General features: G+C 39.4%; 1 protein-coding gene and 1 pseudogene across 1 annotated transcript in view; both read right to left on the bottom strand.

Moving 5' to 3' along the window:
- Window positions 1-27,434, bottom strand: part of PDGFC (platelet derived growth factor C) — a 312,185-nt gene that overhangs the window by 16,409 nt on the left and 268,342 nt on the right. The window lies entirely within an intron of this gene.
- LOC102843623 lies at window positions 3,382-3,908 on the bottom strand (annotated as a pseudogene).

Here is a 27,434-nt window from a genome sequence, read left to right as displayed (position 1 = left end):
TAAAAATAACTTCTTTGAATTTTCAATGAGAAAAGCATACAGTAAATGGCATAAGCCAAGTTTCATAAATACATTTTTAGCATAAGCATGATTCTGTCATGCACAAATGGTAACAAAAGAAAGAAAACGAAACTAAAACGTCACAACTGTAAATCTTTCCATCAAGGAACCTCTCCACTTTCTCCTGTGGAGCGGCTATGGAATTGAGCTGCTAATGTCCTGTTAGCAGCCTAATATGTTATGTACAAACAGGCATTCTGAAGCCAGTGGAGTTCCCTGGGAAGAAGATAAGCAGTCTCCTCTTGTGAAGGAGATAGTCTTGGAAACCAAACAGAGACTTCCCCAGAGTCAGAAGAAAGTTCATGACAATAGGTAAATGAGAATTCCCAAAAAAATCAAATCCACCTTCACTGCGTCACTACTGACTCACAGCGATCCTCCACTGGGTTTTCAAGGTTTCTTTCCATCCTTGGACATACTTAAGAGAGATCAACTGTATTTCTCCTGAGGAACAGCTGGTGGATTCAAATCACTAATCTTAGGGTTAGCAGCACAACAAATATTGCACCATGCTCCAGAGTCCCTTAAGTAAGAATGTTCTTCTTGTTATGTTCCACAGAGTCAGAATTGACCCACCGTTGACCTTCCAGGAGGTTTTCAGAGTCAGTAAATCACAGAGGAGGAGATTATCTGTCTTTCTTCCATGACACTGCAGGTGGATTCGAATAGCATGCCTTCAGGTTAGCAGGTTAGGTTTTTACTATTGTTGTTGTTGTTGATTGTCAACTCATAGCTATTCTATGAACAAAAGGCCTGAAGCCCCTCTACAACTATTGATATTTATCAAAGTTCACAGAATTTTTGGAGACATGTTATTTAGGAAGTGGATGCCACTAGGCCACTTATTTTTTATTCATATTTATACTGTCAACATTTTCTATAGCATATATGGGTTTCATCTGGAAATCACACAACAATGATAACATTTATCATAATAGAGACACCATCATATAGGATTCCCTCCCCCATCCTAATTAGGGAGTCCTGGTGTCCTAGTGGTCAGAAGTTGCATGGCAAATCTCAAGGCATACAAATCCACCAGCTACTCCACTGAAGGATGGGCAATCTCCTCTTGTGCAATTAACTGCCTCTAAAAACCTGCTGGAGGGTCAGCTATGAGTTAGTTCTAACTCAATGGCACAAAACAACAGGGAGTTCAGCTGGCTTATTGGTAAGGAGTTGCACTGTCAAGCCAAAGGCATGCAGTTCAAATACATTAGTTGCTTTGTGGGAAAAAGATGGGCAGTCTCCTCCTGTACAAATCCACCAGCTGCTCCACTGAAGGATGGGCAATCTCCTCTTGTGCAATTAACTGCCTCTGAAAATCTACTGTAGGGTCAGCTATGAATTGGTTCTGCTTCTATGGAACATAGCAATATATATAACCCAGGCCTTAGCCTGTTGTAGAACTGGAACCAACCCATAGCTGAACCTCCGGCAGGGTTTTCAGAGGTTGTTAGTTGCACAGGAGGAAATTCTCCACCCTTCTCCTGCAGAGCAGCTGGTGGCCTTGAACCATGTGCTTGTGGGATTGCAGGAGAGCTTCTTGCCACAAGGCTACCAGATCTTGGGCTAGTGACTGAAAACCATGCACTGAATATAGTAGCTTTCAACCTCCTTTTCTTGCTTTCAAGTTTTTCTTTTTCCTCTTTTGCTATGCTGTATAATCACAGGCTGTTGTTGATTGCGTTTGAGTTGAGCACAACTCATAGTGACCCTATGAACAAAAGGCCTGAAGCCCCACTACCACTATCAACATTTATCAAAGTTCATAGAGTTTCTGGAGGCATGTTATTTAGGAAGTGGATGCCACTCCTGCTTCCAAAATCACAAGCTAATCCACCTAAAAATAAAATCTAACTGCTTATATGATGGATATCAACAAAAGCCTGTAATAATTTCTCATGCGGGGAATAAGACACAAATTCCCTAATCTACATTCCAAATCCTCACAATCAATTTTTTGCACTTTCCTCATATCATCCACTATATATCAAAGGCATGCACATTTTGTCCAATCAATCTAATGTTTAAGAACTCCCGTACATGTCCCGTTTATCTAGGACTTTGCACCTTTAACCATGATGGTGTTGTGCCCTTTCCCTGTAAGCAAGACCCTCTCCCTCCCATGATGCACGTGATAAATCTTTACTATTTATGAAAGTTACTTTTGAAACACAATTAATCTGTGAAACTTCTCTCAAAAGCAAGATTATAAAAAATCCATATAGCACTTTTGTGTCAGTTAGGAAAAGATGTGCTTTTAGGGTACCCGTAGCCCAGTAAGTACATGGCATGGCAAAACAAAAAAAAAAACAACTTAACACCTTCCCCTGGGCAGGCACAGCCCTTGCTGAGACTCACAGGTTTGTGAGTCCAAGGACACCTCTGCCCCTTGGGGCCATCCTTATGGGGCATGATACGCAAAAATGAATGTAGGCAAACCTACATCACAATAAGGTCATTCTCTTTTAACACCTAGTAATGCCAAAGTTCTAGCTAAAATATTAGAATTAATATGTTTTTCCAACTATTTGAAGATGGTTTTTGCTCTATTAATTAAGATAGCTCAGGGGTTGTTACTGTTGATTTTGGGTTTGTTTGGTTTTTTTTTAATTTTTATTTTATTATTGTTTGTGTGTGTACCGTCAAATCAGATCTGATTGGCACTGGAGGAGATTGGCCCTCCAACAGGAGAGCATCTGGTGAATTTGAACTACGTTTATCTGGGACTGCAGTGCAGCTTCTTGCCACTAGGCCACCAGAGCTTCCTGATAGCTCAGTTTTTGAGCATCAAAACCTAACTTGATAGTTTTCTATCTAATCATACTGGGTTTTCTTTTTTTATATCTTACTGGTTTTCATGAAATAATTCACTGTGTTTCATTCATATACTTTTTCACACAATCTCTCACTTACATTGTAGTTCATATAATCATTCATATACACTGTATCCCGAATGAAAGACCTATGCCAATTATTACACTATCTTTTTTCTTTTTTTAGGAGTTAATTACAGTGTACATTTATTCTTTAAGTTAATAATTCAACAAAACAAGACCACAAACAAAACATACTCTTAAATGGTCCTGCAAAAGTTAATAAAAATTGGTGACTACTTTTCTCAGATATGATTCTCATGTCCAAGAAGGAAAAATCCAGTCCTCAGCTAAAAAACAAAGAAAGAAATACAAAGGGGTGGGAGTACAGTACTGTCAGCTTACTGTCCCAAGTTTCCAAGCTGCTGTTCTTCCAGGGGTGCTTTCTTCTGATGGATGCAAGAGCTCATTGTTTCTCTCGGCAAGTTCAAAACAATCAGATTCAATTTTGATAGATTCTCCGAGGTTTCTGTAGCTTGACTTTGTAGTCGTTTGATTGAGTCTGAGGTTGCCTCCCAGGGAGTGGGCTGGTAGACTATGAAGTTGTTTCCGGCCTGTAAGCATCACTTTGCCAGTACTCGTCCTACACTTTCGCATGCCACCACATTTACAGTCCTATAAAGGCGCTTTTTAATAGCTCATTCACGAGTGGATACTGAAACCACAATTTGGCCATTTAGATGCTCAACAAATGCTTCTCCATGATGCTGAATCCTTACAACTTGCAACCTGTTCTAGAACTCTTGGGAGGGCCATGCTGTCCCCCAGCCCCGCTCTTTCCTGACCACAACCAAGAGCCCCAGATTCTGAGGATTTGGGTTTATGAACTGAGGAGGCAACTCCTTCATTATCCACATGGTCTTCTTTGGGCTTCACCTCTGGTTTGACATTGGACAAGAGGACGGCAGCCCCAAACTCAGGGTTTCTGCAAACTGATAACCATGTCCAGAACTGTGACAGAAGCGCCATTGTTAAGGATACCAATGACAAGACTCCGGAAAAGCCTCACTGCCAGTCCTTCACGGGGGTCTCAGGGTTCTATGGGTCCATGACCACAACCATTTTCACTCAGGAACAGGCTGAGGACTCACGTCTCCCACACTATCTTTTCAAGTCCAAGAAAAAGATATTATTTTGACAGAGCATATACGATTTTACCCATTTATGTGAAATGACAACATTATATATACACGTAAATATTTCACATTCATTTGCATATGGAATTTAATAAAAATGTTTAATTTTGATGAAAAGCGTAGCACAAAAAAGGGAATGCCGTTTTGGCAATTTTAAAAATTGAAAGTAAACGTTTAAGTTAATATAAGGTTAATTTTCATAATGAACTCTGGTTAACATTAAGAAAAACCATTACCTGCTCTATAGGAGAAAGATGGACACTCTCTGCCAATGTGAGTATCTCTGAAAACCCAGTGGACAGTCAGCCGTAGGTTGATTCTGACCTGACAGTACTCAACATCAACAAATGAAATGTATAGCTGGACCAAGATGCTGTTGTCCAAACAGCGTAAAGAACAATGTACAGTTTAAAAGTCAAGAAAGGCGTGTGTTGTTGAGGCTGTATCCTTTCTCCATATCTAGTCAATTTGTATGCTGAGCACCTCATTCTTGCTTTTTCTATAAAGGCAAATGTGACAGCAGGAACAGAAGAAGACTAATCAACAACCTGAGTTATGCAGACAATACAAAATTGCTTGCTGAGAGGGAGGAGGTCTTGAAACATCTGTTGCACAAGATCAAAGATTACAGCCTTCACTGTGGATTACAGTTCAATATCTAAAAGACGAAAATCCTCACGACTGTGCTAATAGGAGGCATCAGAATATATGGAGTAAAGAGTGAAATTGTCAATGACTTAATACTATTTGGTCTCATAGTCAACATCCTTAGCCTCATCAGCAGGCAAGACATGCAATCAAAAGATGTATTGCATTAGAAAGCCTGCTGTTAGGGTTTGAAGACCAAGATGTACCTGATTCACAACATGGTCTTTTCAATTACTTAGCTATGTGTCTGAGAGCTGCACAATGAATAAAAAGAACAGAAAAAAATAATTGATGCTTTAGAGCTGTGGTGTTGAAGAAGAGTACTGAATATCCCTTGGAATGCCAAAGGAAGTAAGTCTTGCAGAAAGTGCAACCACTGTGCTCTTTGGCGGCAAAGCATGGTGAAACTTCATCTCATATACTTCAGGGGTTATTCCTTGGAAAGAGATATCATGCTTTGGAAAGGTGTAATGACAGCAAAGAAAGACCCTCAAAAAGATAGACTGACAGGATGGATTCAGCAATGGGCGCAAATGTGTTGGAGAAGTGAGGATGGTGCTGAGTAGGACAAGGTTCAGATCTGTTGTTTCTAGGGTTGCTAAAAGTTGTACTCGGCTCAGTGGCACATAACAGCAACAAACATGAGCTGAAGCTGACTCGACGGCAGTAAGAATGAGTTTGTAAATATAAAGATAGATACTAATTAAAGTAACACAGTGGAGAGGTATATTTTAGACACGATATAAAGGGGTTTTAGTGTCTTTCAATTAAACTGTAATCCATGATAGTGTTGGTTTATTTTCTTTCCAAGCATGTTAGGAACACTCTGAATAGAGGATTCCTTCTAAAACAGAGAAAAATATCAACTGAAATAGTATTCAAAATGTTTATAGAAAGCACAGCAAAAGAAAGAAAAATAAATCTGTATTATTGAAACAACAACAACAAAAATGCACACCTTGCATGCAAGCAAAAAGAGAATAACAAAATTTGTAAGGGAAACATCATAGCTTATATTGTGGTATGTTTACATTGGTCAGTGTTGTAAGTCTACAATCTTTTAAATATTTAAGTTAAAATAAAAAATATGAAAGAAAATAATAACATCAACACACACACATGCAACAGTCTCTACTACAAAAAATAAAATATGGGGGGAAGTGACTTCAGTACACTTTCCCTGAAGTTAAAGAACCAAGAGAATAAGAAGTTACCTTAGCAGAATGAAAAGTTCTTTTATTTAAGGGCCTCCTCTTAACTGTCACCCCGACTACTGGATGTAGGAACAATCATGTTGTTCATATTTCTGATGTTCTGCTTTTTTAAATTAGTTAAAGCTCTTTGCAGGGAAAAGGAGAGCAATGGCAAAAAGAAGCTAGAAGAGGAAAAATGTACTCATGCTTTTTCTTCAGCTTTAATTTTCCCTTGAACAAAACTCAGCTGTTCAGGCTACAGGCTAACAGTCTCTCAAATTCCCTGTCAGAAGATGGTAACATCTTTGCTATATAAAAATTCTTACCATTAGGCTATTGAGATAGTTAAAATAAACAGAAATTGTCCTGTCTTGACTTGACTAAAATATGCACATTGACAGTCTCTATTCTTTTAGTCACCACGAAAATATAGACACTTAATACTCTATGAATTTGGAGAAACGCTGTAAGTTATACAAGTGTTCAGGTCTTTTGTTCATAGGGTCACTATGAGTCATCTACTACTCGATGGCACTTAATGCAACCACCAACATAGAGAGAGCTCTGTTGGACTGGCAGATAGAAAGTTACGTTACCAAGGCAAAGGTGGGTGATTTTAATCTGCGGCCCTCAGGCCTCGTTTTAATTGTTTTTGGTCAAACATTCTCTAAGTGGTATAGCTCTGGTCTGTCCATTTGGTGCACAGAGGTAACTAGTGGTTGCTGTGTTGCTAAACACTGTGACACTGATGTGTCAAATGTGATAATGGCTACTCATAGTGGTCAATGTTTGATGGAGCTTCTGATTAATACAAGCTTGGAAGCAAGAGTGGCACCCACTTCCGAAATAGCTTGCCTCCAGAAATGCTATGAACTGGAGAAAGGATGAAAGCTATACAAGTGTTCTGGTCTATTGTTCACAGGGTCATTATGAGTCGTCTATGACTCGATGGCACTTATCAACAACCACAATAACAATACTATATTAGGGAGCTCTGGTGGTGTAGTGGCAAGGAGCTGTGCTGCAATCTCAAAGACATATGGTTCAAGGCCACTGGCTGCTCCACAGGAGAAGGACAGACAATCTCTTCCTGAGAATTAACTGTCTCAAAAAACCCATTGGAAGGTCAGCCATGAATCGATTCTGACTTTATGGTAAACAACCACAACTACTATATTATGAGTTGGTCTAAGACTATGGCACCTAATTGTCATTAAGTTGGAACTGACTTCAAGCTGACTCCGTAGCTCAAAGATGTAGTTCCCATGAGAAGAGATCTCCTCTGAATCACCAGGGAGACACTGCCTTTGGGATAGCAGGGCAACTCCCTACTAGCGAGGCCACCAGATCTCCCTAAAACTATGCAGTGGATGACAAAGGGCAGTAATGGAATGCAAACTTTCTCAGTGTTCTACAATACAAACCATCAGAGCCCTATTTACTAAGCCATGGACTTTTTTTTTTCCTGCAGAGTTGTAGTACATTCAGACACTCTTAGGCATTTTGTCTGAGGGATAACTTTGTAAAGAAGTAGAAAAAGGAATCTGAAACTATGGAACGAAGTGCCCTGTCAAACAAAGCTCTATCTGTGATGGTGGTGAAAGCCCTCTAAACAGGCAGCGTCCATGGGTACTCAGGTGGTCTAGTGGTAAGAAGCTGCACTGCAATCCCAAAGGCACACAGTTTGAATTCACTGGCTGCTTCGCAGGAGGATGGACGATCTCCTCCAAGGTGATTTATTGACTCTGGAAGCCTGCTGGAGGGTCAGCTATGAGTCATTTCCCACTAGTCAGCACACACCCACAACAACAATGGAATAATAAGGAGCTCTGGTGGCTAGTGGGTAAGGGGTTGCACTGTCAGGTTAGAATTAACCAGCTGCTTCATGGGAGAAAGATAGTCAATTTCCTCTCAGGCAAATTACAGATTGGAAAACCCATTGGAGGGTGAGCTGCAAGTTAGTTCCAACCAGGGCACATAACAACAACAAGAACAACAAGAACAACAACAACACAGGACAATGGTCCAGGGTCAAGATCCCTGGACTCCAATTTCTGGTGCTGTTTATATTTAGGCAACTGGATTTAGACACATATTTAAATTTCTCTATGCGTTATGCGGATGACACAACCCTGCTTGCTGAAACTGAGGAGGACCTGAAGCGCCTGCTGCAGAGTATCAAGGACTGCAGCCTACAATATGGATTGAGGCTCAATGTCAAGAAGACAAAGATTCTCACCACTGGACCAATTGGCAGCATCAGGATGGATGGTGAAGAGATTGAGATTGTACACAGCTTTAATTTGCTTGGCTCTGTAGTCAACAGTCTTGGCCCCAGCAGCCAGAAAATTAAAAGGCGCATTGCCATGGGAAAGTCTGCTGTCAGGGACCTCTCCAAAGTACTGAAGAGTGATGGTGTCTTTCTGGAGACTAAGGTGCGTCTGATACAGGCCATGGTCTTCCCAATCACTTGTTATGCATCAGAGAGTTGCACAGTGATCGAACGAGAATTGATGCCTTTGAGCTGTGGTGCTGGAGAAGAGTATTAAGAATACCATGGACTGCTAGGAAAACAAACAGATTTGTCCTGGAAAGGGTTAAACCGGGTGGCTCCTTGGAGGCAAGGATTCTGAGGCTCCGTCTAACATACTTTGGACATGTTGTGAGGAGAGACCAGTCCTTGGAGAAGGACATCATGCTTGGGAGGGTGGAGGGACAGCGCAGGAGAGGAAGGCCCTCTATGAGGTGGATGGATTCAGCAACTTGGGATAATTGGGATGGGAGTGTCAGAGACAGTGCGATTGGCACAGGACAGAGCGGAGTTTAGGCTGTTGTACATAGGGTCGCTATGAGTCACAAGCGACTCGACGGCACATAACAACAACAACAACATGCTTTAATTTTCTTCACTATAAATTATGATAGCTAAAGTTTTCCCACTAGCTTTTAAATTTAAGAATCCTGTCATTTTCAAAGAGTCTAGCTGTTGCAATGACTAAGTGCTCAGTTGGTAACCAATAAGTCTGCAGCTGGAACTCACTAGTGGCTCTTAAAAAAAAATTAAAGTTGTTTTAATCTATTTCCTTAAGTTCTGTTGGGCCCTATAAGGTGCTGTGAGTTTGAATTGACTGAACAGCCCACAACAGCAGTGTGCCATTATCAGATACAAGGGGGCCCAATACCAACTTTAGGAGAACTGTCTGGAGAGCTAAAAAAAAAAAAAAAAAAGCAACACAACACCTAGACATTTGGGGGTGGGGCTGAAAGAACACTTTAAAAAAAAAGACAAAACATTCCTATTTATTTAGATTATCAGTCCATTTTGGGAAGCATCACCACATAACACAACTAAGATAATTCTAAAGTGCTTGGCCATATCAGAGACAATGAGGAGGGCACAGGAAAGGATAAGGTTCAGATCATAGGACTGATATGAGTCATAACTTGATCGAGCAGCACAAGAAAATATCAGTTGATTACAAAAAGTGTATTATGGTAGTAAACAAATGTTAATACCCTATGTTCGTTATTAATTAATAAATATTTGCTAAAAAACTTTTGTCTGTAACTATGGGGGAAACAAATCTAGATCCAAATTCTTGTCCTCACAAAGTATATCTTAATAAGCCAAATATTCTGTAATCGTAGAAGATCATTTTCTCTTGCCAAAGCACAATAGCAAACTGAGAATTTGCTGTTATGAATCATGGAAGTAACCAAACAAGCGTCACACAAAGCCTGGTGAGTACAGACCATAAAAAGTGAACCTAATATGAGAGACTAATTGAAAATGCATGTATACTATGTACCACTGACAAATACCTAGCTATCCATGTTTCCAGTCAATGTAACTAATGATCTCATGCTTCAGGGTTACAAACTCTGCACACTGCCGTTATGGCTACAAAATTTTCTTACTGTTCTTTACTGTTATTTGTAAAAATAAACATTTTAATGCTATTGTTTCTTCTTCTCATTACCTTAAATATTTTGTGCATTCATGATTATATTTTCCTTATACTGGGGAAGAAAGCTAAATTTTGCTTTTTTGGGTTTCAACCATCTGATCTGCTTGAAATTTCACAATAAACAGTGACTTATTTATAAAGATGCACAGTTGGTCTTTTTATTAGGACTCTTGTAGCTAGTGTAACTTGAAAGATACAACACTTACAATGAATCTTTCCTGGATAAATACACACACACAAATGTTTACCTTGAGTAGCATAGCAACTGTTCCAAAACTGTGGGGACCCACTAAGATTTATGTTGCAGCTTTCTTAGCCAAATGCACATAGTACATTTCAAACAGATAAGGAGGCTTTCACCTCATTCATACCTAACAGAAGTGTTAGGAATGCAGATTAGCTTTTATTGTTACAGACTGATATCAAAACAACAACCAGATATAAAGCAAGACTTGTAAGAGAAAGGGGGAGGGAAGCAAGCTCAGTCTTCTGCAGTAAGTATCACTTCTTAAAAACATCTCCCATACCATTTCAGTCATGTCAAGCTGTTATGTTTTACATAGATCTGAGTTTTTCAAAGAGTTTAAGAAGCAGACAGGGCAAGCAGACAAAAATGCCTGCCAGGAACAATTGATGGGAGGTTCTGCAAAGACATATGAATGCCCTGGAACAATTCATTTAAACATGCTTCTTTGTCCTTCCCTCTGCTCTAATCTGAATGCATCCAAAAAGTTATCTGAGTTATGTTTTTAAATTACTTTTAAGCCAGAAAAGAAAAGCAAATGCTTGCATTTATACTCAAGAACAGATGTTTTAATACCGCATGGGCAATGCAAGATTATATACTTAAGTGAGAAATCTCAGGGCAGCTGGCCAAATGTATTCACATCAAGTCTTAATAGTTAGAGGTTCTTATTAAAACAGCATGGCAATTGATTAAAACTTGACATAGCTATATAATCATCACAATCAACTGTCCAGTAAGAGAAGCAGAACAATTTGCAACATTCAGCACTTAAAAGCAGTAGCTTCAGGGCTCAAACTTGAAACTGACCTTCAAAGCCCAGGAAGTTTCATGGTTTCAGGCAAACTTGAACAGCAGCAGTACTTGGCGGGCGCCCATATATGGAAAAAGAGATGACCATTTTTGCTCAAAATACAGTCTTAAATAAAAGTAATGTTTATGTTCTTAAGTACAGCCTCTTGGTAACGCGCTGAATTTTTCCTATCAGCAAGAAACTTGAGAATCACCACAATCTGACTCATTTACCAATTAAGTCATTGTTACCCTCAAATCCTCATCACCTAAAAAGCATTAGTGCTCAGCAGCCCCAACTGCTAAAGGAGGGGGGAAACATCAAATGCAAGCAGTTTAGGCTGGAAGATTTCAATAAAAGCAAATCCTTTACAAGGGAGCAGACTAGATTATTAGCTGGTGATTCAGTCAACATACAGCAGTTTCCCATTTCCTAGGTAAAAGTATAATTATAAATTGCAAACACTTATCTAAATTGAAAACTAGAATTTCACTGGACTAATACATAGTATAGTCCTAAGCACATTTTCTAGCACAGCTTCTGTGGGAAGCCAAACTTAAAGTTTGATTTATTATTTTTTCTTGATACTAAGATTTTTGAACTTGTTTCCTGTGAATCAAAACGTGACAGGCTATAAGAACCTGAAACAACTACTAAGCAGCTGCAAATAGCTGACAACAACGCGTCATGTGACATTGCTTTGCTCTGCTCTACTGAAGGCTTGTGAACTTGCTTTGTTAAATTATTAAAAGAAATGACCAACAGTAAGGGACTTCAAAGGGAAGAGTGTGAATTAATAACTGTTTAAAGGACATGCCTTTGCCAGAAAGCTTGAAATAATGCATCCCTTGTAATAGAATCCCCGAGAACTCTTTCTTACAGAAATTTCCCCCGTAGTACAATATTTACTCAATGCATCATTCAGCAGTCATGATAGGACAGTTAAGGAATGTTTTGTGGTGATTTATCTTAGAAATGGTGACAACAGCATTGCAATATTTTCAATTATAGGTTCAGTGAGTTTAATGATCAGCTTAATTTTAATTCTGCATGGGACTTGCCATTTTTGGATGCAGAAGTACTTTACTTGGGGTATAATTTTATATTTAGCAATATAAAAAATTGTGAGCAGGCAGCTGAAACTCAGTTATTTAAATTGTAAAAAAGAGATGGTAATTTAAAAAGAAAAGAAAAATCTTAGGGGACAAAGGTTGAAAAACATGATGCACCCAATAAAAGCATTTTGTTACTTACAGACTTACCACAACTAAAACCATAAAGAAACCTTAATGAAATAAAAATTTGCAATTAGAATCAAAAAACTCTGTTAGTCCTTGCAAAACTTAGCACTGTCTCCTCAAAGCAGAGTCACTGCAATGATAAATACATTGATTCTTTTTCTATAATCATTTTATATATGATCCAGCTCTCAGAAGAACAACAAATTATTGGAAAGACTGTGAATCAGGCCCACCTTAGTCATTACACTGGCATCATTACTCTTTAGGACTTTGGAGTGACACCAGGGCTACTACCAAGGGCTTGTTTATGACAGATCATGAGAATGATGTGGGATAGGGCAAGGTTTAGATCTATTGTTCACAGGGTTGCTATGAGTTGCAGTTGACCATATGGTACCTAACAAAAACAGTCACTGAAATAAAAATGAGTTCATTAAAAAGAAATCACACAAGATGACTTATTCTTTTTAAGAAAATGAGATACTGTAATAGACGTGATTATAATATACATACAATACTAAAGTCACCAATGATTCTCTAAAGGGCTGAGTCCAAAGATCCACTTGCTCAGTTATGAACCTATTTGTACCACCAGAAACACCAGCCACATGTTTTTCAACACACCACTGTCTGCAGGTTACCTTTTGATCACTCTAGATGTTCTCTCCCACATACTGAGTATCCCAAGACTCAGTGCTTGCTCCTCTTTTATGTTCTGCCTACACTCATCCTTTTCGTGATGCCACATTGTTTCCAAGTGTTATGTGTATATTTTAAGGGCATCTTGGTCATAAATTTTTTTGTTGCTGCAAGGATGGTGATACTTTGTTTCCCATAGTTTGGACATGTTGTTAGGAGGGGAGCAGTCCTTGGAAAAGGACATGCTTGGAAACATGGAAGGTCAACAAAAGAGAAGAAGACCCCTCAGTGATATTGGTTGACCCAGTAACTGTAACAATCGGCTCAAATAGATCAGATGATGAGGATGGCATAGGAGAGGGTAAGGTCCAAACCCACTGTTCAGAGAGTCACTATGAGTCCTAGTCACCATCCTCTAAGGAGTTGCCTGGCTACACTCTTAATCAAGAACAAATTCACCCTCTAGACAGGTCTTCCACTCATCTTCTCTGGTTTTTCTTAGACTGTAGCAAACTGTTTTGATTTTATCTTCAGACTATCTCTAGAATCTCACTTCTTTTTTTACCACCTATTCTGCAATCATTTTCTAATAGAAATCAGCAGTTGCAAGTCTTTTGCTATTCTCACTGGTTTTACTTTTGTCTTTGTTGCATAAATTGATTGAGATCTAAATACTATATACACAATTAATAAAATGCCAATTATTTTCACTTTCTGGAAATAGAAATGCACATTTAACTATTAAAACTTCAGTGAACCCACTATACCTTCTGAAATCTGTCATTTATCCTGCTAAAATACATTCTGCTCACATAGAAGTCACACACCAGCTCTCTTCCAGAGTGTTCTTAATGCCAACAAAGGATACCTACCCACCAGTCCAGGAAAATAACAGGCTTCCCTAATTTAGGTCTTTATTGTTTATTCACAGTTTATTAGCATACTTCTTTTTTGGATATAGCTTATAGGGATAAAAAAAAAATAAACACTGACCACTTTAAACAACTGTTGTAGAGATTAACTAACATAGGGAGCTTGTTGGCCTAGTGGTAAGAAACTGTGCTACAATCCCTGGGGCACAATGTTCAAATCCACCAGCAGCTCGGTGGGAAAAGGATGTGCAGGCTACTCTTAAGTGACTAACTGCTTCTGAAAAGCTGCTGGATCAGTTCTGACTCAATGATAAACAACAACTGCATTTTAATACACAACTCTTGACAGTGCTCAAATATCTTATTTTTATTGCATGTTTTTCTCACCACATTTAACCAATTTTATCCAGGATAAACAATGATCTGAACACGTTGCTTATAATTTCTCTTGTTCAGTGCAATGATTACTTAGTGTTCAACAACATCCCCATCCAACATTCTTAAAACTCTGACACAGCAGATCAGAGCTTGTCTTTCCCCACAAAGGAAATATCCTTGAACAAACTTAGTTTTCTCCACAAAAAGAAATTTATATTCAGTAGCTATACTTGGCGGGAGAGATGGGTATTTCACAACAAGTTCTTGAAATGCAAGTCTAGGTTTGACTGTGTGGATCATAACAAACTGTGGCTGACTCTGAGAGGAATGGGAATCCCAGAACATTTAATTGTGCTAATACGAAACCTATACTTGGACCAAGAGGCAGTAGTCAGAACAGAGCAGGGTAACACTGCACGGTTCAAAATTGGGAAGGGTGTCCGCCAGGGATGCATCCTGTCTCCATACTTTTTCCACATGTATGCAGAGCAGATTATCCGAGAGGCTGGGCTCTATGAGGAGAATTGTGGCATCAGGATTGGTGGAAGATCTATTAACAATCTGCGTTATGCAGATGACACAACCGTGCTTGCTGAAACTGAGGAGGACCCCATGCACTTGTTGCGAAGGGTCAAGGACTGCAGCCTTCAGTATGGACTGAGGCTCAATGTCAAGCAGACAAAGATTCTCACCACTGGACCAATTGGCAGCGTCAGGATGGATGGCGAAGAGATTGAGATTGTTGACAGCTTCAGTCGGCTCGGCTCCACAGTCAACACTCTTGGCACCAGCAGTCAGGAAATCAAAAAGCGTATCGCGATGGGAAAGTCTGCTATAAGGGACCTCTCTAAAGTACTCAGGAGCAACAGTGTCTCTCTGGAGACTAAGGTGCACCTGATATAGGCCATGGTCTTTGCAATCGCTTGTTATGCATCAGAGTTGGACAATGACTAGGGAGGACAGAAGGAGAGTGGATGCTTTTGAGCTGAGGTGCTGGAGAAGAGTACTGAATGTACCATGGACTGCCAAGAAAACAAACAGATCCATCCTGGAGAGGGTTAAACCAAGCTACTCCTTGGAGGCAAGGATTCTGGGGCTTCGTCTGACATACTTTGGACATGTTGCCAGGAGGGATGGGTCCTTGGAGAGGGACATCATGCTTGGGAAGGTGGAGGGACAGCGCAGGAGGGGAAGACCCTCTATGAGATGGATTGATTCGGTGACTGGGGTAATCGGGATGGGTGTGTCAGAGGCAGTGTGGTTGGCGCAGGATAGAGCAGGGTTTAGGGCTGTTGTGTATAGGGTCGCTATGAATCGTAAACGACTCGACGGCACATAACAACAACAACAACAAGAAGAAGTTCTGTTTATGGATTTCTGCTGTCAATTAAAAAAATTCTACCCACATTAACATCTTTACCTCTTATCTCTCACTTCAGTTTTCTGTGTTTATAACCCTTACCTAGAAAGACTTTACTTTAAAATGATGAATAAAACTTCTCCTCAACATGCAAGCTCTCTTCAGTTAGGCACTTTGTGGAACAGTTATTTTAATTACAGAGTGCATGCTTTGCTTTAAGCGAAAGACTTAAATAGTAACCAGATAGTATTAGTGCCCACTTTAACAATGAAAAAAGATAATAATAATAAAAAGCAAAAAAAAAAAAAAGATATGAATGGCGATAATGGAATCAAGGTCCATGTCATTTCCTTTTGTATTTTTAAACCTCTCTGTGACAACTGTACCATAATATAAAGTCTTCATTAGTTATATTTAGACCTGAAGGTCTCCAAAACACAATCTCTCCTCCATAAACAGTAGTATGTCCTTTCAATTTACTCATTTAGCTAAAAAGCACGTAAAATATTTGTATAAAATATCCTGCCATCACCTAAACATACCTAATAGTACTTTTCCTTCTGTTGACTAAAGCCAAGATGTGGCTTTGAAATAAAAGCAGGAGAAAAATTACACAGTCCAATTGTATTATTCTCTTGGCAAAGGCTGGCATTCAGGTAGTAAAAATGAATACTATGGCCATTGTTTTATTCTCAACTCTTGTGTGTCCCTTAATTAAAGATTACCAGGGAGGTTAAAAGCTAAATGCTGTCTGAGCAATTAATCCTGCCTGGATAAATTAATTGGCAATGGTGTGTGGTGGGGGATGGAGCTACAAAGATGAGGCAAAAGTTATAACTATAGAAAAAGTAGGTTCTTATCATACATATTAAGAAGGCAATGCATTTCAAATATTTCAAGAAACCAAGGAGAAAGAAGAAAAGTGTGGTTGAAGCATTGCCATTGGGCGGGGAAGCAGATGATGGGAGGTGAGCAGATGATGGGAGGTGAGGCTGCAGAGATAAATTGGGGCATGATTAGGAAGACTTTGTGTGCCAAGCTATGGGGTTTGGACTTAATCACTGAGCGGCAAGAGAGCCAAAAGGCATTTTAAGAAAGAAGGAATACAATCAGTTTTATTATTTTGGCTTTCTATTTTTATTCTATGTGAAGAGGTGCTCTAGATTGATTGGGGGCAGAAGGTGGGGAGAAAACAAATCTCTGGAGAGAGCAACAAATGAGTCTCTGGAATTTGAACCTTTTCCTTATGCTGTACCCTTTGCCTTTAATGATCTTTCCCCTTTATTATACGGCAAAAGACAAAACACATTGCTATGGAGCTGGTTCTAATTCACAGTGAGTCTCCATTTTGTTGTAGAGGCAAGGATGGGAAAACAGGCTTTCCCTCACCTACTCAGGGCATGCTACATGGAGGGACTAGTCCTTAGAAAAGAACACCATATTGGAAATCAAAGGAGAGGAAGACCATCAGTGAGATGACCTGACACAGTGATAGCAATGGATTTAAGCACACGGGAGAGTGTGAGGAAGGTGCAAGACCAGCCAAAGTTTTGAATTGTAGTGCACAGGGCTGCTATGAGCTGGCATCAAGTAGATAGTACCACCACCACCAAATCTTTATGAGAGGAAACAGTCTATTTTCTCCTATGTTGTAATGACTAGACATACAACATGTATCACATTACGCCATAATAACTCCTTTGGGTAATGATTACTTACTTTATTCAATGTTATCAAGTCACTTTTTAACTCAAAGTAAACCCTCCATGGGGTTGCTGAGGTTGTAAATCACTATGGAATGAGACTATTTCTCTTTCTCGCTAGGATCTGGTTGATTTTAATCGCCAGAGACATACAGACATTGGCTTAGCAGCGCAAGCCGCTTTGGACTACTTCCTCAGGGGTCATCTATAAAGCAATTCCTCAAGAGATTTTGACTAATCAGGCTTCTCTCTTCCCACACAACTATCATCATCTAGGTTCTCTTCTTCTGATCGCCCCCAGAATTCTCTTTCTATCTGAGCATCTCTTTATACACTCCAAAAGTCAAACCCACTACTCTGGCATCAGAACTGACTCACAGCTGAACCTCCAGAGGATTTTTAGAAACTACAAATCACAGGGGAGGAGACTGCCCACCTTTCCCCCATGGAGCCGCTGGTAAGTTCAAACTGGCTGCCTCTGGATTACAGCAATCTCTCTACCCTAAAGGCCACCAGAGTTCAACTCCAAGAAGCGATTTGGACGGCTATCATCCATCCACTGCACAACTGTAAACTTCCACTTGGAATTATTGCATGTATCTCCTGGCTAGCTTTTGCTTCCTTAATGATTTTTTTTTTTCAGAGTCTGGCAGGTAAGTTTCAGAGTCTGGCAGGTAAAGCATTAATAAAAAATTTATTAACACATAAAAACTTAAACACACAAAAATGCTTAATAAACTGGGCACTACCAGTTTAAAAAAAGATATTATTAACAGGATGTTAAAATCCATGTCCGAGGTAACATCAAAAGGAAGTGGTAACTTATGAAAAGGAACGAAGATAGGGAAAGGCCTCTAGGAACCTATTAAAATGTTTCTGTCTTGAGCGATTGGGTTGATACTGACATGATTATTTATTCTATATAAACACTAAGAGGCAAGAGGGATGTGAAAAGGAAAATGTCCAGTTGGAGTCATTTTAAGCAGAAGAATGATGAGACAGCAACACGGGCATGACCAGTAAAGCAAGTGCAAGCAACTACTTGGAATCCTATATAAAGGACTGAATAGAGGTAGAGGCTGGCCTCCATTAACATAAACATGTCAGAGACACGGAGTTAGAGTACAAATACAATGAGGAAAGAAGAAAATGAAGGAAAGAATATTGTGATTTATGAATATTTAATTGTAGGCAGAGATGCACCCCTACTGGATGGGACAGTTCAGTCTCAGAGCTTGGAAGTGGCTTAGTTATAGCATTTTCACTTTTTATGTGGGAAAACAAAGCACAATTTCTCACCAGCCCACTTCATGTAGAATGAGTGCAAGCATGTATGATGTTGCTATGAAGAGGAACAGATTTTAGAAACTTCCTTTCAGGATAAACTGGTGATCTATTTCCAAAATGCAGACCTTGAAAATGCAATGGATCAGGAGGGTCCGATCTGCAGACAATTATAGGAGTGAAAGGGAACCGGGTAGTGTTTCTATCCATTGTGAATGAAAGTGAAAAAGGAAGGAGAAACAAAAACAGGTCATTGAAGGTTCCACACCCAACTGACTCACTGCAGTAGGTAAGGGAGAAAGTAAGTAAAGAAAAAGGAAGGTACACAAACCACAAATAAAGTGAGTACATATTATTAGTCTGGTTATGAGGAAAATAAAGAATAATGAAGACTAAGAAAATAAAAAGACAAATTGCACTGGGAAAATCTGCTGTCAGGGACCTCCCCAGAGTACTAAAAAGCAACCAAATCAGTCTAGAGACTAAGGTGCTCTTGGTCTAGGCCACAATCTTTGCAATTAGTTGAGAGCTCGACAATGACTAAGGATGAGTCTTGAACATACCATGGACCACCAAGAAAACAAATAGGTCTTCCCTGGAGAGGGTGAAACCTGGTTTACCTTTGGAGGCTACGATTTGGAAGCTCTGTCTCACATACTTTGGGAATGTGGCAAGAAGGGACTAGAGAAGGACATCATACTCAGAAGGGTGGAGGGAGAGGGCAGGAGAGGAAGACCCAGATGAGATGGATTGATACAGTAACTGGGGCAATGGGAGTTGGTGTGTCAGAGTCAGTGAGACTGGCTCAGGACAAAGCAAGCTTCAGAGATGCTGTACACAGGGTCTCTATGTACACAGGCAATTCAATGGCACAGAACAACAACAGAACAAACATATATATGGAAAAGAAGATTAAACAAACTTTTGTAAAATAAGGGAAGAAATCTTTACATGTCTGCTATCAGAGAAGAGGTTGAATAAAGAGAGGAAATATTTAGACAGAGGGGAATTATTATGCATTGTGGGTAAAAATAAGGCAGGAGTATCCTTCTTAGAAAGAATATAGAATAATAAAAGTATCATAGCATTTTCTCAATGCCAATGAGTTAATATTTTCCATGGGCCTAAATATGTCCATTTTCTGTGATTCAACAATTTGCTATTCAAAGTTTTAACTAAAGGAAGTAATTAGAAGTAAAATCCAAGGAAACTCACTTAAGAATTATTTGTAGAGAAGAATACAAATAAAGTAGAAAAACAAATAAACCAATTCCCAAACACCAAACCCCCCCTGGTGGCCTAGTGGTAGAAGCTGCGCTACAACCCAAAGTCACAGTTCAAGTCTACCAGCTGCTCTTGGGTGAAGTGGGCAATCTCCTCCTTTGCGTTTAACTGCCTCGGAATACCTTCTGAAAGATCAGCTCTGGGCTGGTTCTGCCTCAATGGTACCGACTAACAACAAAAACAACACTAGAGGAGGAATCAGTCCTTGGAGAGAGACATCACGCTGGCAAAGATAAAACGCTGGAGAAAGGAAGACCCTCAGTGAGGTGGACAGACACAGTGAGCACCAGGAGAAACTTGAGTATGACAGAGATGTGGAGATGGTGCAGGATAGAGCGGTGCTCAGATCTGCTTTGTACTATGAATCATAGCTGCTTCTACAGCAATTAACAACAAGAAGATTGCTGTAATGTGCCATTAAGTTGGAGCAAATTTTAACTGACTCCCTAAGAGGGTTTTCAGACGCTGTAATTTGCATGTCAGGATATTGCCTATCCTTTTCCTGCAGTTCAGCTAGTGGATTCGAACTTCATGCTTTCTGGGTGAGAGTACAACTCCTCACCACTAGGCCACAAAAAAATACTTAAAAAAGATTGCTGTTGTTGTGTACTGCTGTGTCATAACTGACCCAGAGCTGACCCTCCAGCAGGTTGTCAGGGGCATTTAATTGAACAGATGGGCATTGCCCATCTTCTGTTGAACAGCTTGGATTTGAACCACATGTCTTCGGGATTACAGGGCAGCTTCTTAACACAAAGCCACCATGAAACCCAAACCAAACGCAAGTGTCATCAGTCAGAACAAAGTCATAGCTGACCCCCCAGTGAGTTTCAGAGTTTGTAAACAGATCAGCTATCTTTCCTTTGCACAGACACTGTTGAATTTGAACCACTAGCAAGGTGTGACCTTTAGGTTAGCAGTATAATGTCTTACAGAGTAAGGCATGAGTGTCAATTCGAAGAGGGATAGCTAAGTCAGACTCTGCATCATTATCAGAAATGCCAATTTTGTAGTTAAGATCAAATCAATTGAACTCATTGCCACTACGTCAGAACTGACTCACAGCTGACCTCCAGAGGCTTTTCAGAGGCTGTAAATCACAAAGGAGGAAAAATGCTCATCTTTCTCCCGCAGAACAGCTGGTAGATTCAACCTGCTCACTTTTGGGTTGATGGTACAGTACAACTCCTTACCACTAGGTCACCTACATTTTGTATATACAATAGTACAAATGTGATTAGTACTTGTTCTGTGCTTAGAAATAAACTCTCAAAACTCTGGGATATGATTGTATCCATGAGTTAAATTTTAAAGCAAAAAAAAAAAAAAAAATAGAGACAATTTACATTGTGGTGACCCAAGGACACTAAAAGAAACCTTGCTGAGAGCTGGCTGTTTCAGAATTTGTGTAATAATCATGTGAAAAGAGGACCACCCTTCTTTAGTCTGATGTACAGGATACCTTGTAGATGGGCAATGGACTTGAAGGGAACTGCTACCTTTAAGAGGACTGTTGAATGATTTTTTCAGCACAAATGGGAGAGCTAAAGAGTGACTTTAAAGTCTATCATTTGTGAATTTACAGATGGCAAAATTCTACCAAACAGAATCATCTGGGTATTAAATAACTGGAATTATCTATAGGTAGAATCTTAAGCTTGGGCTGGGGAAGAATGGAATACTTAAAATGCAAAGTTCTAAGTCAATTTAATAGTGTCTATTAGAGATTGATAGCTGATATGATTGCTATGTTGGGTGACGTAAGGGCTTGGCTATGATCTCATTTGAGAATGGGCTGTCCTTGTTATAATAATGAGGTAGTTTTAGTGTATAGTGTATCTACTTGAGTCCATCTACTTTGTAATAAAAAGAGAAACTAAACGACCAGTGAGAGATATGTGGTAGGAGAGAGGCCAAGACACTTGGCAATCTCAGAGGAACCAAGAAGAAGAAGCTTAAGAGATGAAGAATTTTCCTCCAGATCTAACAGGAAAAGAATGGCTTCTCCTCGAGCTGGTGCTCTGCAGTCAGCCTTCTACATTGTGAAGAACAATGATAAATTTCTCTTTGTTCAAATCATCTCCTTGTGGCATTTTTTGTTACAACATAACCAAGTATTTTTGTTATACATAGAAGAGTGTATCTATACATCTTTCATTTATCTGGGCTTCTATTCTGACATCCTTTTCCCTACTTGCTCAATAGTTTGCAAGCATATTTCTTTCTCTCATACCTTGTTGTTGTTGTTATGTGCCGTCGAGTCGCCTGCGACTCATAGCGACCCTATGTACAACAGCCCTAAACTCCACTCTGTCCTGTGCCAATCGCACTGTCTCTGACATTCCCATCCCGATTATCCCAGTCACTGAATCAATCCACCTCACAGAGGGCCTTCCTCTCCTGCGCCGTCCCTCCACCCTCCCAAGCATGATGTCCCTCTCCAAGGACCGGTCTCTCCTCACAATATGTCCAAAGTATGTTAGACGGAGCTTCAGAATCCTTGCCTCCAAGGAGCCACCCGGTTTAACCCTTTCCAGGACCAATCTGTTTGTTTTCCTAGCAGTCCATGATACTCTCAATACTCTTCTCCAGCACCACAGCTCAAAGGCATCAATTCTCCTTCTATCCTCCTTGGTCATTGTCCAACTCTGATGCATAACAAGTGATTGCAAAAACCATGGCCTGTATCAGACGCACCTTAGTCTCCAGAGAGACACCATTGCTCTTCAGTACGTTGGAAAGGTCCCTAACAGCAGACTTTCCCATGGCAATGCGCCTTTTAATTTCCTGGCTGCTGGTGCCAAGACTGTTGACTATGGAGCCAAGCAAACTAAAGCTGTGTACAATCTCAATCTCTTCACCATCCATCCTGATGCTGCCAATTGGTCCAGTGGTGAGAATCTTTGTCTTCTTGACATTGAGCCTCAATCCATATTGTAGGCTGCAGTCCTTGACACTCTGCAGCAGGTGCTTCAGGTCCTCTTCAGTTTCAGCAAGCAGGGTTGTGTCATCCGCATAATGCAGGTTATTGATAAATCGTCCACCAATCTTGACCCCACATTTCTCCTCATAGAGCCCAGCCTCCCGGATAATCTGTTCTGCATATAGGTTGAAAAGGTATGGAGATAACTAGTCCTAAATAAAATCTTCAACACGTTAGCAGATTTCTGACATGTATTGAGGGTGGAAATCAGTGAGATTAATAAATTATAAACTATGAAGATGTAGAGACACTCACACTCATGTCTGCTGCCTGGAGTCATTGAAGAGTTGACCTTAAGGCATAGGGATCCCGTGTAAATCAGAACAGCAGACAGCACAGTCCTGCCATGGCTTCATTATCACTGTTATGTCTAAGCTCATTATTACGGCCACCGTGCATTCAATGCCTTCCAACCTAGAAGCTCCTCTCTCAGCACTTTATTGTCTCAATTTTTAAAAACAAGGTTGTGTCTACAGACACTCTCATTTGAGGTCAGGGAGAGAAGGAAGAAACAGTAAGAACTGGAAAGGAGAGGATTTGGAAGAGCTGGTGGGTGGTGGAAGAATGAAATGCCCTTGGATAATGTCTGAAAGATGAGAGTGTTAAGTCCAACCAGTCGTGAACCTTGGACGAAGTGTCTGTTGGAGAACTTCATTAAAAGTACTACGGAGCATAGTTCTATTTTGACACACACAAGGTCACCATGAGTCAGCACTGACTAAACTGCAAAAGGTAGCCTGCAATGATCTGAAAATAAAGTACCCTGGGAGAAGGAAATTATTTGTAACCATGCCAATTGTTGATGACAGATCTGATAAGAGGAGGACTGAGAAAGTTCCACTAGATCAAGTAATAATGTGTTTATGAGCAGTCTTAATGAGTCCCATTTTGGTAGATTCGAGGCTGTTTGTTGTTGAGTTGAAACCAACACATAGCTGACCCTCCAGCAGATTTTCAGAGGCAGTATGGAGGATATTGCTTATCCTTCTCTCTCAAACCAGCTGGATTCAAACCAGGTACCTTTGGAATTGCAGTGTAGCTTACTACTTGGCTACCCAAAGCTCCACAGAGGTAAAACGCTTGATGAAGACGAGTTCAGTGGAGAAAAAGAAGAGCTCCAAAAGATGCAGGAAGTAGTAGCCATTCTTGAGAATTCCGAAGGAGAGCAGAGAGTGGGTTGGTAGCTGGATGGGATCTGATCAAGAAAAGTCTACACTTGTTAAGATGAAGAAAGAATGGCATTTTTGTGTGCTGAGAATAATGAGCTGATGATATAAAGGGGAAAATGATGATACAGAAGAGGGGTGTATGATGGCTGGAGCACCATTTCCGCAGACAGGTGCAGATGGTAGAGATAGAATTAGGGAGGCACCTAGAGTTCATTCAAGGTCGCAGGAAAGAAAGCCAGAAGCTTGGGGGAAAGAGAAATCGGTAGGTAATGAGAGCTGGAGAGCTTGTGGAAATCTTATCCTGATCCTGTGGCACAGGAAGCAGAATTATCATCTTTGATGAAAGATGGGAGAAATGGTGTTACAATGCTTATGAAAGAAGACAAAATACCACATGAGAGTGGGAGAGAGGATGATAGATGGAAAACTTGAAAATACTGCCCAGCAGCATTCTTGAACATTAAATCTGAAATCTAATATCAGTTACAATGACAACATGATTTCAAGCTGTGTGAGGCATAACTTTGTGGATAAGACATTTCATAAATAAAGAGTTAAATTAGACAAAGAGCAATTACTGAGCATAAGGAAGACTAATATATAGAAGCAATAAAGGAAGTAGGTCTCAGGGTCCATAGAGAACCCCTAAAATCTACAATACCTTTCTGAATGTGGCTTCTGAGTCCTTCTGAAACCTTAGCTAAGAAAGATTAACTAGGACAAGTGATCTATTTTAAATATATTTAATGACAAGCTGATATAAAAAATGTATATTATAAATAATTATAATTATTGTAAAGAAATAGTTATATTTCAATAATCAGAAGGTGAAAAGGCCATGCCTGATTTGAGCAAATGTCTAATAAAGTTTTCACAGGGATGTTGTTGTTGTTATGGGCCGTCGTGTCGTTTGTGACTCATGGTGACCCTATGTACAACAGCCCTAAACCCTGCTCTATCCTGCGCCAACTGCACTGCCTCTGACACACCCATCCCGATTACCCCAGTCACTGAATCAATCCACCTCATAGAGGGTCTTCCCCTCCTGCGCTGCCCCTCTACTCTACACAGGGATAGTCAACATTATTTCTTATTTGATGCAAGAAGAATTCTGAAATGCAATTCAACTTGTAATCCAAACTCTACACAACTTGCCTCAAAGGAGAACATTTGGTTAAAAAAATGGATTTCTTGAGAGTCTTCAAAGACATACCATATAGTTTGAGATAAATCACTGTTTTAATGGGGATGACTGAAGTCTATTTAATATGAATATTTATAAACTGAAAAGGATGCCTTTTGTACCATTTACTCAATGGTTACTTTTAAATAATTTATCTTTTGAAATGTCTTCTCTGTTCATTGATTTGGAAATACTTTCTGGCTTCTGATAATTTTATGCAGAATATATGGAAATAATTACAGCTGAGTTCCAGCAGCACTGTGGTTTTATGTGCTCTGATCAACTGTGGTTTCAGCTTGTGCTACTGCTATTCAGTCTAGGAAGTGGTTAGTTTTGTTCGGGTTTAAAGGATAGAATTATATAATTGTTGACACTTGGCTAACCTCCTTCTTTGATAGTCAGAGCACAGTATAATTTTGTATTCACTGGGAAAAGCAGTTTCGTAGTGAACTTTGGAAATAGTTAACTTTTATGGCATCCAACCTGAAAGTATTTATTTCCTTTGCTAGCCAGAGTGAACGAAGTTGGTAAGATGGGGTTTTCTTTTAAATCAAATACAGAACTACAGAGAGAAAAACTCAAGAATCTCAAACAATCGTCTAGAAAATAAATTGTTCTGATTTCACTAAGCAGCCAGGTATGAAATAAGAGTGAGGCCTGTAATATTGAACCTGAAAAGCTCTGTATTTGAAATTGAAAGGATGCACACATAAATTGTCTTTTAAAAATGTTTCTATAATATTACAGTAAGACAAGGGATTCAGAAAAACAAAAAATTTCTATGACAGAAGGTGGGGGTTTGGGGAGCTGGTTCAACTTACAAAATACATTTATGGATATCAGCTTAAAGGTTAGGAGCTTTTTCTCAAATTGTACATGTACATATATGTACTGTGTACCAACACACACACACACACACACACACACACACACACACACACTCTGACACACAGATAATAAGAAATCTACCCTTAGTAAAAAATATTTCACTTGAAGAATAGCTTCCAATACAAATAAATTGAAAGGACTTATATTCTAAAGCAGTGAAGAATTTATGGAATATCACTAAATACTAGAAAAAGGCAAAACAGTATCACAGTAAGAACATTTTGAATCAGCAAACCTGGACAGAGACCCTGGAAAATATTTTTGTTTTAAATTATTTATATATATAAGTATATGCTATAATAGCATTAATCTTAATGTGAAAGCTCATAACATTACACAGGTTCAAAGGAAAAACTAGGAGTAAGAAAGGGTTAAATGAAAGGCTTTTATCTAAAACAATAAAAAACAACAATAAGAAATCACTTCTTAAACAAACAGTATTGGATAAAAATGCCAGACGGAATGAAGTTGGTAAAATGGGAATTTTTCTTAATACCTAAACAACCCAAATGTCTAATCAACAGAGGACTGACTTCAGAAACTAAGGCACTTTTAAACAACAAAAAAATTGTGTAACACTATAAAACTATAAAGAAGTCAGGAAACACTGGGATACATCTAGGGCACATATGCTAAATGAAACAGGTTAGTTACAAAAGTTCTATAAGACCAATGTTATAAATTACAAAAGGACATATACTGTATAAGACCAATGTTATAAAAAGCTAAAGAAAGTTTTACAGGTTAGTAGAATAGCTCTTGGATAGTTACCAGGGATGTAAAGGGAGGGGAAGAGGCGTGAAATCAGTAAATGAGTAATATCAAACTCATTGTCATTGAGTAAGAACGGACTTCAAGCCCAGCCTTCAGCAGGTTTTCAGAGGCTCTAAATTACACAGGAGGAGATTGCCCTTCCTCCTTTATATAGATAATAGATATAGGATAAGCTGGTTGAATGGAAAGGCAATACCCAATAAGGGATGATCAATTCAATATCATTAAAGAAAGAGAAGACACAGCTGTAGAGGAATTAATGCAAATCAGAAGTATTAGTCTAGTGGCAAGAAACTGCTCTGAAATCCCAAATGTATGTGGTTTAAATCCACAAGTAGCTCTAACGGACAAGAATGGGGAGTCTCCACCTAGCTGATTAACTGCTTCTGAAAACTTGCTGGAGGGTCGGCTATGGGTCAGTTCTGACTCAACGGTACACAACAACAAAACTGAAATTAATGTCATAGAACAAAATGAGTACGAATAGTTGAGTGAACAACAACCCAGGTGAGGAGTAAAGTAAAAACAAAATGAAACAACCCAAAAAATCTGATATATTTTACATTTGATTATTAAACTTTTTTTATTGGATTGGAAATATTTTATTAGCGGTTTCTCTTATTCTTTAATACCTATAACTCAATTTAACAATGCTATAATAAAATGAACTTTAAAAAATGGAGTAATCCAGGAGAAGGCAGTATATTCACCACTGGAAGTTTTGTGTGAAAGCCACACACACACACACACACACA

Source organism: Elephantulus edwardii, unplaced genomic scaffold, assembly GCF_000299155.1.
Source record: "Elephantulus edwardii isolate Elephantulus edwardi_28Jun2011 unplaced genomic scaffold, EleEdw1.0 scaffold00034, whole genome shotgun sequence".
In the NCBI taxonomy this organism is placed as follows: domain Eukaryota; kingdom Metazoa; phylum Chordata; class Mammalia; order Macroscelidea; family Macroscelididae; genus Elephantulus; species Elephantulus edwardii.
Note: the sequence above shows the minus strand (reverse complement) of the source record. Positions and strands in the feature narration are given on the sequence as shown.